At 35.9% G+C, this 15,132-nt stretch overlaps 1 protein-coding gene across 7 annotated transcripts in view; it reads right to left on the bottom strand.

Moving 5' to 3' along the window:
- The window catches only part of INPP4B (inositol polyphosphate-4-phosphatase type II B), an 817,532-nt gene that overhangs the window by 416,657 nt on the left and 385,743 nt on the right, over positions 1 to 15,132 (bottom strand). For all 7 annotated transcript variants that reach the window (XM_050791144.1, XM_050791150.1, XM_050791147.1 and 4 more), the window contains one exon: positions 13,809 to 13,872. The gene's annotated coding sequence lies outside the window, so the exon portion shown is untranslated. The remainder of the gene's footprint in view (positions 1 to 13,808; positions 13,873 to 15,132) is intronic.

Here is a 15,132-nt window from a genome sequence, read left to right as displayed (position 1 = left end):
TGGTCTCAAACTCCTGACTTCAAGTGATCCGCCTGCCTCAACCTCCCAAAGTGCTAAGGTTGCAGGCGTGAGCCACCGCACCTGGCCTGAAAATAGTTTCTAATGATTGGATACATCCAGTTATCCAGACCCAACATTCTGATTACTTAACAAAGAGATAATAGTTTCTTTTATTGCTCCTTTAAATTATAGGATGGCCTTTTGGAGATCACAATCCCAGTCAAGAAACGATTCCAAATCACAATGAGTAATCCATGATCACTGGAACTAGCAAAATAGTGACAGTTAAAAGGACAGCACACAAAGCAGCAAGGCAGAGACCTCAGCTGAACAAACAGAAGCACTGTGCTTTTGATTCATTGTAAAGCAGAGATCAGTTCTGTTATTCACTCATTTCAAATTAGGATAAGAGTAATGTATATGAAGTAAAGGGGGGTGCTCTATCTCTGTGACAAGGCACCCTTTTTTATTATACTTTTAAGTTCTAGGGTACATGAGCACAACGTGCAGGTTTCATACATAGGTATACATGTGCCATGTTGGTTTGCTGCACCCATCAACTCATCATTTACATTAGGAATTTCTCCTAATGCTATCCCTCCCCCAACCCCCCATCTGCCGACAGGCCCTGTGTGTGATGTTCCCCACCCTGTGTCCAAGTGATTTCATTGTTCAGTTCCCACCTATGAGTGAGAACATGCAGTGTTTGATTTTCTGTCCTTGTGATAATTTGCTCAGAATGATGGTTTCCAGCTTCATCCATGTCCCTGCAAAGTACATGAGCTCATTGATGAGGCACCCTTAATTGTGACAACTCAAATAGTATCAGATCTGAATCAGAATTTGAATAGTTTCCAACAATGACCCGATGTCCTGAAGGGGAACACATGGACCCACTTTGGGAATGCAGTGAGTCAGCCATCTGACTCGTTAGATTTTGTTCTGTGTCATTCAGCAAAAGGGAAAGCATCCTGAAGAATTACAAAGTGAAGACAGAAACACCTGCTTGATGGAATCTCCATCTGCTCTTTGAAAGGGCTTGGCTAAATCTTTAAAACACGGGGGTAAAATGTTTTAAGAGAACGTAGAATTGAAGAGGTATTAAGAAACTGGTAGTCATCTCATGTTAAGTGATGGGAACACCAAGGCTCAGAGACAAATCTGAAGAGTTTTTCACGTATCCAGCTGACTAGTGGCCACATGAGGATTAAAGAGGCCTTTTGTTTTGATGTGAGCTTTTTACTCTGCTCTTCAGTGTGTGACACACTTGGTTGCTTCTCACATGTCATCAAAAGGATAGAAACTTTCACTGGATGTTCTAGAAAAGACTGAAACTTCATGGAAACTTTTTCTTCTATAAATACTTCACTCGACACATTGGACTTTGCCTGCTTAACAAAATCTTGTGAAACCTTGAACCCCAAATACTTGAAAAGATAAAATTGCTATCACACAGCAAAGGTTTTTTTGTTTGTTTGTTTGTTTTTTAAAGAACACGAGAGTTATATAACAGTTTGCTGGATGGATAAGGACTTTTCAGTGCCTTTCTCTGACATCTTCTGGAAATCTAAGTAAAGGAAAAGAATATATTGTCCACACTTAAGGTGACAGGACTTTTTCTGATACTTTTCTTCAAACAAACTGAAAATTCCAAATACAGTGACTTCTAGCTTCCTATCTCAGGAAGCAGAAATACATAAAGCAAATTATAATTTGACTGGAGATCCTTTTTTCGCATGCACCAAAGTAGAGGAATCTAAAGAAGTGTGGCCTCAGCACTGTCAGATGTTTCAAAATCCTTATGCACACAGCCACACATGTACCCAAGATTAGTTAAATACAAGTGCTAAAGCAAGACTTATGCACACAGCCACACATGTACCCAAGATTAGTTAAATAGATGTGCTAAAGCAAAACTAAAACTGAAGCTTCGATTGTATCCTCAGGACATTTTTAATGCAGACATCATCACACATTATTAATTCCAAGGGCTGACTGAATTCCTTATGATGACACATTTCAGGTTCAAATTAGTATTGACTAAATTATCTATAGTTTCTGATGATGGATTACTCATTTTATTTTGAAATTTAACATTTCAAAGTAAGACAGATAATGAATTCAATTAAAATTTTATCTTCTGCTTTTTATGATGGCAGGCAAGAATAAATATATATATGTGATTATTATAATTTCACTTTAGCTCTCCAGAGAAGTTCATTGAATGCCTGAGGTTATCTGCAAAGAATATAATATGACATAACTAAGTTTTCTCTTTCCCTATTGCCTACTGCATACACATAATGCATCTTAATTCTTTGTACCACAAGCAGTTTCCTTACTCTCCAATATGTACACAATCACGCAGTCTACCTTAAAATATTTATTCAATAATACTGCTCTACAGTGAGAATAAGAGAAAAAATGAAAAATAAAAATTTAACTGCTAAACTCGAACTGGGTGGAATATCTACAAGAAGAAATAGTGCAAACAATGAAGTTCCAGGCCATTGTTCCACCTGCAAATTCATTCAGCATTTCTCTGAGCAACTCATGGGACTAGAGGAAATCATGGACTGATTTAACAAATGCCCTGTGAAACATGGGTTAATCCTCTGTGATGAACTGAGGTATATGAAGGCTTGCCACTGAGTTAGTAGAAGGATATGAGCTCAAATTTTATGTAAAAGTATGATATGATTTATGTCACTGAAAACTGAAAAAAAAAAAAAAACATGTGTAGACGTTCCTTCTTCCTTCTCCATCTTCTTAATCTCAAGTAAAAGATCACCAGCTTTTAGGACTGTTTTGACCCTACATGTCAGAAGGGAGGAAATATCATGATTAATTCATGTCATATGAATTTATTGAGCACCTACTATATAGAGTTTATTGTTGTAAATAGAAATGTTTCATTCACATTCTGCCCTTGCCAGAGTACTGGCTTTCAATTTGTAATTAGCATAACCAACATAAAACTCATTTCTGCACACCTCCCATGCACCCTCCTAACCCCTGAACATTTTTACCACTTAAAACCCACTCCTTCTTTCCCCGTTCATGAACTACTCTGATAATTTCTTGACAAGCTTTTATTCCCTTCTCTAGGCAAGTTAATATGTTTGTTTTTGAATGACTGTTTTCTATTGCTTTGGTGTCTTTCCTGTATTCATTAACACTGTGTTAGTCTGCAGTGCTCATCTGGATCCCTGTCATGTCACATGGCGTTTATCATTATAGTAATTCAAAATGAGAGAGGTACAGCAAAGTGGTTGGGACCAATTATGGATCCAAACTGCCTAGGCCTTTTCATTTACTCTGGGACCTTGGGCAATTTACTTAGCCATACTGTCCCTTAGTCCCCTTACAATAAATTGGGAAAAATGGTAATATCTATTTTGGAGAGAATTCATACATGCAAAGTTGTTAATTGTTTTATTTCTAGCCAAGATGCATCAGGGCAGCTAAAAGCTATACCTCACACTGATTAAGAGTAAATACACTAAACAAGCTACCTAAAGACTCTAAAAAAATAAGTTAAACAGGAAAATTGTTGAAAGGAGTTAAAATTTGGAGAAGTTAACCTTAATACAGTGAATTTTTCATTTTCCTTCTTTGTTTTCTCATAGTTTTGATCAAAGAACAGTCCCCATTCTTTGACATGAACCACAAAATAATAAGAAATTGAAATCATATAAAGTTTTAAAACCACAATGGTATTTAACTAGAATTCAATAACAAAATATACCTGGAAAATACAAACATTTGGGAACTGGGAAACACACTCATATATCAGATTGTTGGATGCAGCTAACATGGTGCTCATAGAAAAATATAGAGTGCTTACATTAGAAAAGAAGTTTCAAATAAATGAGCTAAGCTTTGAAAATTCAAAATAGAGAAAATCTATGAAATCAACAATTAATTGTTTGAAAAGGTTAATTGATAAACCTCTACCTGGAATGACAAAGAAAGCAGAAAATATATAAATTACCAGTATTGGGAATGGAAGAGAGGATATCGATGTTGCATGAAGTCAGGGACCCCGAATGGAGGGACCAGCTGAAGCCATGGCAGAAGAACATAAATTGTGAAGATTTCATGGACATGTATTAGTTCCCCAAATTAATACTTTTACAATGTCTTCTGCCTGTCTTTACTGCAATCTCTGAACATAAATTATGAAGATTTCATGGACACTTATCACTTCCCCAATCAATACTCTTGTGATTTCCTATGCCTGCCTTTACTTTAATCTCTTAATCCCAACATCTTCATAAACTGAGGATGAATGTCGCCTCAGGACCCTGTGATGATTGCATTAACTGCACAAATTGTTTGTAGAACATGTGTACTTGAACAATATGAAATCTGGGCACCTTAAGAACAGGATAATGGCAATTTTCAGGGAACAAGAGAGATAACCTTAAAGTCTGGCTGCCTGTGGGCTGGGCAAGACAGAGCCATATTTCTCTTATTACTGAAAACGGGTAAGAGAAGTATTGCTGAATTCTTTCCCCAGTAAGGAATTTTAATAATTAACAGCCCTGGGAAAATAATGCATTCTCAGAGGAGGCCTCTGAAATGGCAGCTCTGGGGGTGTCTGCCTTATGCAGATGTAGATAGGGATGAAACATGCCCTAATCTCCTGCAGTGCCCCCAGGCTTGCTAAGATTAGGAAATTCCAGTCTGGCAAATTCTAGTCAGACTGGTTCTCTGCTCTTGAACCTTGTTTATCAATGACAATGCGTGCACAGCTGGACAGGGAACTTCATTAGTGATTCTAATTTCTCCCTGACCTTGTGATCTCACCCTGACCTCCTGCCTTGTGATCTGTTATTGCCCTTAAAGCATGTGATCTCTGTGACCCACACCCTATTCATATACTCTCTCCCCTTTTGAAAATCACTAATAAAAACTTGCTGGTTTTACAGCTCAGGGGGCATCATGGAACCTGCCGACATGTGATGTCTCCCCTGGACACCCAGCTTTAAAATTTCTCTCTTTTGTACTCTTTTCCTTTATTTCTCAGACCAGCCGACACTTAGGGAAAATAGAAAAGGACCCACATTGACTATCGGGGGTAGGTTCCCCCAATAATCATATAGACCATAAACGTTAATATGATAAGGAGATATTCTGATATTATGAAGGTAAACAAAAAAAACAGATAAAATTGACCAATTAATTAAATGACACAACCAAATTTCACTCAAGAAGAAATAGGTAACCTGAATAATTCTATGCCTTTCATAGAAATTGAATTTGTAGTTAAAAGCTACCAAGAAAACTGACAGGCCAGATCCTTAATCAGATAATGGGCATTGTGAATGATAAAATCCTTAATTATTTGCCCATCAAAATGAGAATAAGACAAGGATGTTCACTTTAATCTCTCCTGTGTACATCGGTGGTATGATGCCTATGCAATAAGGGTAACAAAAGAACAAAATAAAAGACATACAGATTGAAAAGCAAAAAAATAAAGCCATCACTGTTTGCAGACAACATAACTGTTTACATAGAAATTCCAAAATTTTCTAGAAAAAAAAGTTAGAAATAAGTGAGTTTATTATATACTATTTTAATTTTCAATTATACCAAAATAAAAGTAGGAGGGGGAGAATGAAGTACTTATATATCCTGCAAATGTTGATGAATGTTGAAAACATTATACTATGTGAAAGAACCATATACTGTATAATTCTATTCATGTAAAATGTTCAGAGGAGACAAATCTATAGAGACAAAAGGTAGATTAGTGGTTACTAGAGCTGGGGAAGTTGGAGCAAAATTGAGGTGATGGCTTTAGGGGCATAAGGTTTCTTTCTGAAAAAATAAAAATGTTCCAATATTGATTGTAGTGATGGTTTCACATACAATTCTGTGAATATACAGTTTAAACAATTTTTGTATTTAAAATTTTTATGGGTACATTGTAGGTATAAATGTTTGTGAGGTATCAAAACCTCATTATTTCATGATGTGAAATAATCACATCATGGTGAATGTGACATCCATCCCCTCAATCAATTATCCTTTGTGTTACAAATAATTCAATTACACTATTTTAGTTATTTTAATATATACAGTTAAGTTATTCTTAACCATAGTCACTCTATTATGCTATCAAATAGTAGGTCTTATTCATTCTTTCATAACATATATTTGTCTTTCTGAGGTTGCCTGATTTCACTTAACATAATTATCTCCAGTTCTATCCATGTTGTTGCGAATGAGTGGATCTCATTCTTTTTTTATGGCTGAAGAGTATTCCATTGTGTATATGTACCACATTTTCTTTATCCATGCATCTGTTTATGGACACTTAGGATGCTTCCAACTATTGTAAACAGTGCTACAACAAACATGGGAATGCAGATATCTCTTCTATATACTGTTTTTCTTTCTTGTGGGTATATACCCAGCAGTGAGATTGCTGGATCATATGGTAGCTATATATTTAGTCTCTTGAGGAAACAGGGAAACATCAAACTGTTTTTCATAGTGATTGTACTAGCTTACATTTCCTCCAGCAGTGTATGAGGGTTCCCTTTCTCCCCATTCTGGCCAGCATTCGTTATTTCCTGTCTTTTGGATAAAAAGCATTTTAACTGCGGTGAAATGATATATCATTGCAGTTTTGGTTTGCATTTCTCTTAGGATAAGTGATGTTGAGCACCTTTTCATATACTTGTTTGCTATTTGTGTGTCTTCTTTTGAGAAATGTCTATTCAAATATTTAGCCCATTTTTGATAGGATTATTAGATTTTTTTCTGTAGAGTTGTTTCAGATCCTTATGTATTCTGATTATTAACCCCTTGTCTGATAGGCAGTATGCAAATATTTTCTCCCATTCTGTGAATTGTCTCTTCATATTGTAGACTGTTTCCATTGCTGCACAGAAGCTTTTTAATTTGATGTGATCCCATTTGTCCATTTTTGCTTTGGTTGTCTATGCTTGTGGAGTACTGCTCAAGAAATATTGCCCAGACCAATGTCCTGGAGAGTCCCAATGTTTTCTTATAGTAGTTTCATAGTTTGAGGTCTTAGATGTAAATCTTTAATTCATTTTTATTTGTATATGGTGACAGATAGGTATCTAGCTCCATTCTTCTGCTTATGAATATACAGTTTTTCCAGCCTCATTTATTGAAAATACTGTCTTTTTCACAGTGTACGTTCTTGACACGTTTGTCAAAACTGAGTTCACTGTAGGTGTGTGGCTTTGTTCTTGGGCTCTCTATTCTGTTTCATTGGTCTACATGTCTGTTTTTATGCCAGTACCATGCTGTTTTTTACTATAGCCTTTATATTACTATAGCTGTTATATTACTACAGCCTTGTAATATAACTTGAAGTCAGGTAATGTGATTCCTCCAGTTTTGCTCTTTATGTTCTTCATATAGAATATAAAATATAAAGAACATAAAATGTCATTCAGTTTTGTTATTTATATAGAATCTGTGCGCTATAATCTATAAATATTGATGAGAGAAATAAATAAGATCTATTTAAATAGATAGACTGTGCTCATGGATTAGAAGACGCATTATTGGTAAAAGGTCAGTTTTGCCCAAACTGATCTATAGATGATTGAATATAAATAAATCAAAATCCAAGCAAGAATATTAGCAGATATCAAGAAAAAGCTAATTCTAAACTATATATGGAAAGGCAAACAATGAATAGCAAAGTTTTGAGAAAGCAGAACAAAATCAGAGAACTCAAGCTACTTAATTTAAAAAATAACAAGACCTTGGAAGGAGAATAGTTACAGAAAAATAAGACAGAGACAATACGTGCTTACATAATCAATTATTTTTTTGCAGATTCAAAGGCAATTCAATGGATAGAAAAAATAATTATTTCAATAAATAGTGTAACAATTGAATGCCTATGTGCAAAGAAACAAAAAAGAACACATTTCAGACCTTATACAATTAACTCACTATTAATAATCTGATTACAAAACCTAAAACTATAAAGCTTATACAGAAAAATATAGGAGAAAATCCTATAGACCTTGGTGAAGATTTGTTAATATAACAGAAAACATAATACAATCCATAAAAGAAAATCATTTGTAAAGTTGACTTTATTGAAGTTAAAAACTTCCACTCTGTGAAATACACTGTTGAGAAAATGAAAAGACAAGCTACACATTGGAAAACATATCTGCAAAACTCATATGCGATCAGGAATTTCAATATGGAATATTTAATGACCTTTTAGAACTCTATAAGGAACAAAAATATTCACTAAAAACAATGGACAAATAATTTAAATAGACATTACACCAAATAAAACATATAAGATATACTAATGGTAAATAAGCACATGGAAAAAATGTTGTGTCATTAGTCATTAAGAATATATAAATTAAAATCACAGAGAACTATCACTAGATACATATTAGAATAACTATAAATCATTCTAGAAGACTGACAATACCAATCTCTGTTAAGGGTGTTGACCAACTAGATCTCTCATACACTGCAAGTGGGAACACAAAATTGTATAGTTACTTTGGGAAAATACCTGGTAGCTCTTTTTTAGTTTTAGTTTCTGTTTATTAAAGACAGTGTTTCACTATGTTAACCAGGCTGGTCTCAAACTTCTAAGCTCAAGCAATCCTCCCACCTTGGCCTCCAAAAGTGCTGGGATTCCGGGCGTGAGCTACCATACTTGCCCCAGTCTGGTAGTTTCTTATAAAATTAAATACACACCTACAACATGACTCAGCAATCTAACTTCTAGGTGTCTAGTCAAGAGAAATGAAATCTTTGATTACTCAAAAACCTGGATGCAGATGCTTTTAGTGGTTTTTAAGAAGCAACTAAAAATCCAAAACAATCCCAAAGATCTTCAAATAGTAAAAGGACAATTACACAGTAATAAACCTGTAAAATAAAATAAAAAGGAATAAAGAGACAAATGGATGAATGTCAAGCACAATATGGTAAGTAAAAAGTGGCCAGCTCAAAAGGCTGTGTAACGTATAATTCTATTTTAATGGCATAAATACAAAAGACAGAATTAAAGGTATAGAAAAAGTCCAGTAAGTAAGCAAAAGAATTTGACCATAAATGAACAGGAAGAGGGAAGTTTTGTGGGATAATATTAAGTGTTCTGTGCCTTGACTGTGGTGGTGAGTGCATAAATGTGTGCACTTGTCAAAACTCAAAGAACTGTATGCCAAAGGTGAAAATTTTACTGTATGTAAATTTTTAAACAGTCAATAAAAATAAAAAGTATTTTAGAAGGGGTCATTAAATATTATGGTATTATTTATTTTACTTATATTTATTATTAATATGGCCAGGAGAGTGGGAAATGGCCTAAGAGAGGAACAATTTGAAACCTTTGATAATAACAAATGTGAAATCAATGAAAAGATTTGCAGGAATAAAAAAAGTAGCAAATAGAAATCCTTTTGACAAGGCAGTAAGAAGGATAAAACTGGGACAGAAATATTCACTCATCTATAAAGGAGCCAACAGTTGTCACAATTTAATTGATATGCTTCAATTTGATCTGAATACACATCAATAAAAAAGAGGCTCCCTTGGGTTTGGTGTGGCTGATAGAAAAATGGTAGAACAGGCTTCTGTGGAGGAGCAGTTCTCAGCGTCATGTGTATATCCAAGTCATAAATCAGGGAGAAATACTCAAAATAAGTTTAGTCCACAAGGAAATTGATGCAGGCAGGTGTCCTGGGAATTAAGACACCTAGCTCACCGTGCTGCAGAGCCTGGCTCCTGACTTTGAGGAAAACAGTAACAAAAATTAAGGACTCATTCAAAAAGCCAACCTGACTCAGACAACTGATATGGCTGCAGCCTGGTGATCATGGCATAATTCATCCCACCAGTAACCTAGAAAGCAGTGTGGAAGGAAGCTGCAAGCTTTGCCAGTGGGACACTCCCTTGGTGTTTTTCTTTTTGTTTGTTTGTTAGTAAAGGTTGAGGGTAGAGTAGAGGATAGAAGGAAAGAGGCATTAACATATTATGTGGCTTGACTTCCACTGGCTGTATTTCAGGCTCAGTTTTCACAGATACGGATCAAAGGACAGTGCCTGAAAACAAACAAATAAAAACAAAACAAAGGTGATAAGATCATTATCTCAGGAAATACCTAGGACAGTTTCATGGAGACAATTATTTTTATAAGAATTTAATAAATTTTTGCATCAAAAACATGAAGGTCGATAAAAGGAAGGAAGAGGAGGAAGAATGAAATGAAGAAGGAAGGAGGAAGAATGGGAAAGAAAAACAGGGAAGAAAATATTGACAATGGAAGATATTAAAAAACGTGAGTAAAGACAAAAATGTAGTAATGTGGAATATACACAAATAATAGCAAACTGGCCAATCTGATGGTAGCAGTACATGCAGAAGCAGCACATTTTCAGATGGGTGATTATTCAGTCTGACTAGAATCTCTACTATCAATGAATGAAAAAAGTCACAGATAAGTGTAGTTTCTCTTACTCTAGATGTTAGATACGAGGTTTGTAAACCAGAGAATAGGACAATTTGGGCTGTTTGCACCCTAGCACTGTTAGTTCATAGCTTCACTCAATCAACCAAATATTAATTGAGCATCTATCAAGCTTAGCAGCATGCAAAGTGTTGTAATTCAGAAATTATATGTTACTATGCCTCTAACTGGAGTTTAAATCTGGATAGCAGAATCTAGAACATCTGCAAGAAAAAATAGTTTTAATAAAAGGATAAATGAATGTGCCTTTAAGTCTTTGCCTCCAGTGTACAGAATCAATAAGCACTTTCTCAATGTTTTGTATTTGCAATATTGTCTTAGATATATGTTCTTAAAGTTAGCCTCCTTGCTTTTTAAGCTTCCTTCCCTTCCTTTCTAGAACTTACTATATCTAGATACGCTACTATATACCAGTCAATGTGTCAGTTAAGAGAGCAACAAGACAGAAACAATGTTGAAAAACAGAATTTGCAAATCCCATTTTAGAGAAGAGCTAACTGAGATTAAGAATAGTTACAAAATTTGTTCAGGGTCACACTAGAAACAAGTAAAGCAGCTGGGATTTAACCCAGGCTTCAAAATTCACAACCATTGCTTTTATCCTGAGAAAAATACAATCTCCAAAAACTATAATTTACAGATTACAAGACTCCTCATTTGGTTTGGAAAATTCCTCCTGAAAAAGGAAACAGTAAAGTTCAGTTTGGTGTCAAAAACATGCTCCCCAGAGGCCAACTAATTTTCAGATGGGTGATTATTCAATCCGGCGGGAATATGATGTTTTTCTTCCTACATTTATGCTTCAATGTTGGTCTATTTTCTTTCTTTTCTTTTTTTAAGAATCCATTTTCAATTAAGATTTCTAATTAGATTCCATGTTTGAGACACATCTCTAGTAGAAAGCAAATGGCAAGAGTAGTAATTAAAAAGCAGCTGTCTCTTGTCTTTCTGGAACGAAACAAGCCATTTTGTCTGTAAGTTATGAAATCCTAGGAAATTCTGTGATGTTTGTCTCAGTTTTTAATAACAGTCAACTTAATTGGAAGATGCTGAATTGGTCTAAAAAAGTCGATGCCCTTTCTAACACATATGCTGAAAATTTCTCTGCTAGAATAAGCATAAATCCACTCTGGGTTTTTCAGACTTTTAGTGCTGCAAAGACAAAATTTCCACATTTTATATAAAATCAAATCATTGGCCCAGCATGATAGCTAACACTTCTAATCCCAGCACTTTGGCAGGCCAAGATGGGCTGATCATTTGAGCTCAGGGGTTCACGACAAGAATGGAAACATGCCAAAACCCCATCTCTACAAAAAAATTAGACGGCATGGTGGTGCATGCCTGTAGTCCCAGCTACTGAGAGAAGCTGAGGTGGGAAGATCAGCTGATCCTGGGAGGTGAAAGCTGCAGTGACCCATGACTGCGCCACTGCAATCCAGCCTGAGTGACAACAGTGAGACCCTGAGTGACAGAGTGAGATTCATGGAACATAGCTATTTCTTAAAGATCAAATCATTCTTTAAAGTACTAAAGTAGGCATTACCCCAAGTCATTTGCCTTACTTTAGGACTTTTTCAGAAGCCTGCATTATAAAACTTTATAAATCAAAGAGAATAAGCATTTTCGAAGGAAAGAAATATGATTCAGATTAACTGAGATGCAAACAGTTATTTGTGTAGCTTTTCTCTGTTTGGTTTAAGAGAACCAATATTACTAATGCTAATGTTGAAAATTATTTAGGAAGCTTTTACTCCAGTTGTTCTTGATACCTGAGGCTATATTTTCACATGTAAAGTATAATCAGGATTTGAGGCAATTAACCATATAATTAAGGTCAAGAAAAATCTTCAGCTGGAAAAAAAATAAACCAATAAAGCACACAGATTTTTTCTGGCTTGCATTATCTAGATTCTAGAAAATTATCTAACACAGTTTAATGCACATAGCCATAAAATAGGTCAAGTTCCCTAAAAGCAGGCCAATCTCAGGTACAAAAGAAATCTCTTAAAATGCATATTCCCAAGAGGTAAACTTTTGAAAGATTTCCCAATATAATCCTGGAAATGACTTCAGGAAATAATAAGTTAAATAATAGTACAAACACACACACACACACACACACACACACGTCGGGGTAAGGTGAGGTCAGGTGACAGACTCGAAAGCATCTATATACAGGGAACCAGGAGAGAAAACCAAATGACATCACACAGAAATGCAAGCAGAGCAAGTCCAAAGGCATCTTACGATGGATATTAAGGACCTATGGGGCTGGGCTTTTCATCTTATTTTCAGCCCAGCTTCATTTATATCTGTCTTCCCTTCTGTGACTTTACTGTAGCCACACTATTCTTCTTTTAATTATTTTCTTTCTTTTTTTCTTCATTTATTTTCTTTATTCCATGCTGTTCCATCTACCTGGGACTCTTTATTCTCATACTTTAGGTCTCAGTTTAAATGTCATCTTCCAGAGAAATAGCCTCTGTCTACCCAATCCACAGTAAATTCTTTACTTGTCTCCCAATATTTTATCCCATAGAATTCTGTTATTTTACATCATAGCACTTACCACCGCTTTTACTTATATATTGATATCTCCTGAGGGCCGGGCGTGGTGGCTCACGCCTGTAATCCCAGCACTTTGGGAGGCCTAGGCGGGCGGATCACAAGGTCAGGAGATCGAGACCATCCTGGCTAACACGGTGAAACCCCCTCTCTACTAAAAATACAAAAAATTAGCCGGGCTTGGTGGCGGGCGCCTGTAGTCCCAGCTACTCGGGAGGCTGAGGCAGGAGAATGGTGTGAACCCGGGAGGCGGAGCTTGCAGTGAGCCAAGATTGCGCCACTGCACTCCAGCCTGGGCAAGAGTGAGACTCTGTCTCAGAAAAAAAAAAAAAAAAAAAAAAAAAAGATATCTCCTGAATCTCCTCTACTGGAATGTAAGTACTGCCTGATTTGTCCAATTCTAGAAAATCGCCTTACAGATGAGTGTTTCCCAAATAACAAAACCTTAGTGCATATGCATTGATTTGATAAGTAATAACATTATTTTTTAAAATTTCTTCACATTTCTGCCTACGGTAGGCCTGGCCTAACTAAAACTCTCAAAATTAGTTTAATGTATTTATAGAAATTAATTTATCTATAAAATTATGGCCACTCATCTATAACATGCAGTCACACATATGCTAAAATACTTAACTGGCATTATTGTAAAACATTTGGTTAATAAGTTTGAATTGATCATCAGTTGAAATGAATATAATGTGTTAATGTTATATGTTAAGAATGACTCTTGTACCTGATTTATGGTGTTTCCCTTGACAGAATTTCTCTTCGATTATTGTTTTGCTGGTTTCAAGGCTCTGCAAAAAACAAAAGGACAAAAAAGTCAGGATTGAGTGTTTACTGGAAATCTTCTTACTAAAGCACCCATAGGTAAAGTGTTTAATATATATGCTTATAGTACCCATCATTTAAACTTGGGGAGTTATCATCATCACAAGATTCATGGAACATAGCTATTTCTTATTTCTATCCCAAATTAGTCAGCTTTATTCAGCTCGTAGAGCTCCTCTAGAATAAATTATAGCTGATCCTTGTTTGCTGCTTAAGTGTGCCAAGTACTATCCTATGCCAGGCACTATTTTAAGTTACATGGATTAACTCATTTATTCCTCATAACTACTCAGCAAGAAAGGGTTAACTCAGCAGGCCTGAGTTATTCAAACTCTGCCCATCACAAAGAAAGGTGAATCTTCAGGTCTGGCCTTCAGTTAGCTTCTGGGAGATAACCTCTGAACTCCTGGAAGAGTCTACCTGGTAAGAGTGTTTTGTATGCATGAGGCCTTACGCTATGCTGTTCCAGTTGGACCAGATAAATTTATTCTAAAATGTGATTTATGATGAACATTTATTTTTGCTTGTGGGAAGGGGGTCTGGTGTCTGAATCATCCAATGCTGCATGCTTATGTGAGTGATATCTAATACAACTCTAGAAACCAAAGCTTAACTGAGCTTCTCTGGTTTACCACACTTCATGGGTTACATATCATTTTGCTGGCAGCTTTAATCACATCTCCATGTGACTCCACTGGGAGAGGATACCTGGGAGTTTGTTCCCGGACTTTGCATCATGAACCTTTTCTCTTTGCTGTTCTTAATTTGTATACTTTCACTATAAGAAAGCATGACTATGATTATACAGCTTTTCTCTATCTTAGATGATACAGTTTGGCTGTGTCCCCATCCAAATCTCATCATGAATTGTAGTTCCCATAATCTCCACATGTTGTGGGAGGGACCTGGTGGGAGGTAATTGAATCATGGGGGTGGTTACCCAGTGCTGCTGTTCTCCTGATAGTGAGTTCTCACAAGATCTTATGGTTTTATAAGGGGATTTTCCCCCTTTTGCTCTGCACTTCTACTTGCTGCCACCATGTGAAGGACGTGTTTGCTTCTCCTTCCATCATAATTGTAAGTTTCCTGAGGCCTCCCCAGCCCTGTAGAACTGTGACTCAATTAAACTTCTTTCCTTTATAAATTACCCAGTCTCAGGTATATCTTTATTAGCAGCATGATAACAGACTGATACATTAGTAAATCATCAAGCCTAAAGGTAGTCT

Source organism: Macaca thibetana, chromosome 5 (assembly GCF_024542745.1).
Source record: "Macaca thibetana thibetana isolate TM-01 chromosome 5, ASM2454274v1, whole genome shotgun sequence".
NCBI classification, from domain to species: domain Eukaryota; kingdom Metazoa; phylum Chordata; class Mammalia; order Primates; family Cercopithecidae; genus Macaca; species Macaca thibetana.
Note: the sequence above shows the minus strand (reverse complement) of the source record. Positions and strands in the feature narration are given on the sequence as shown.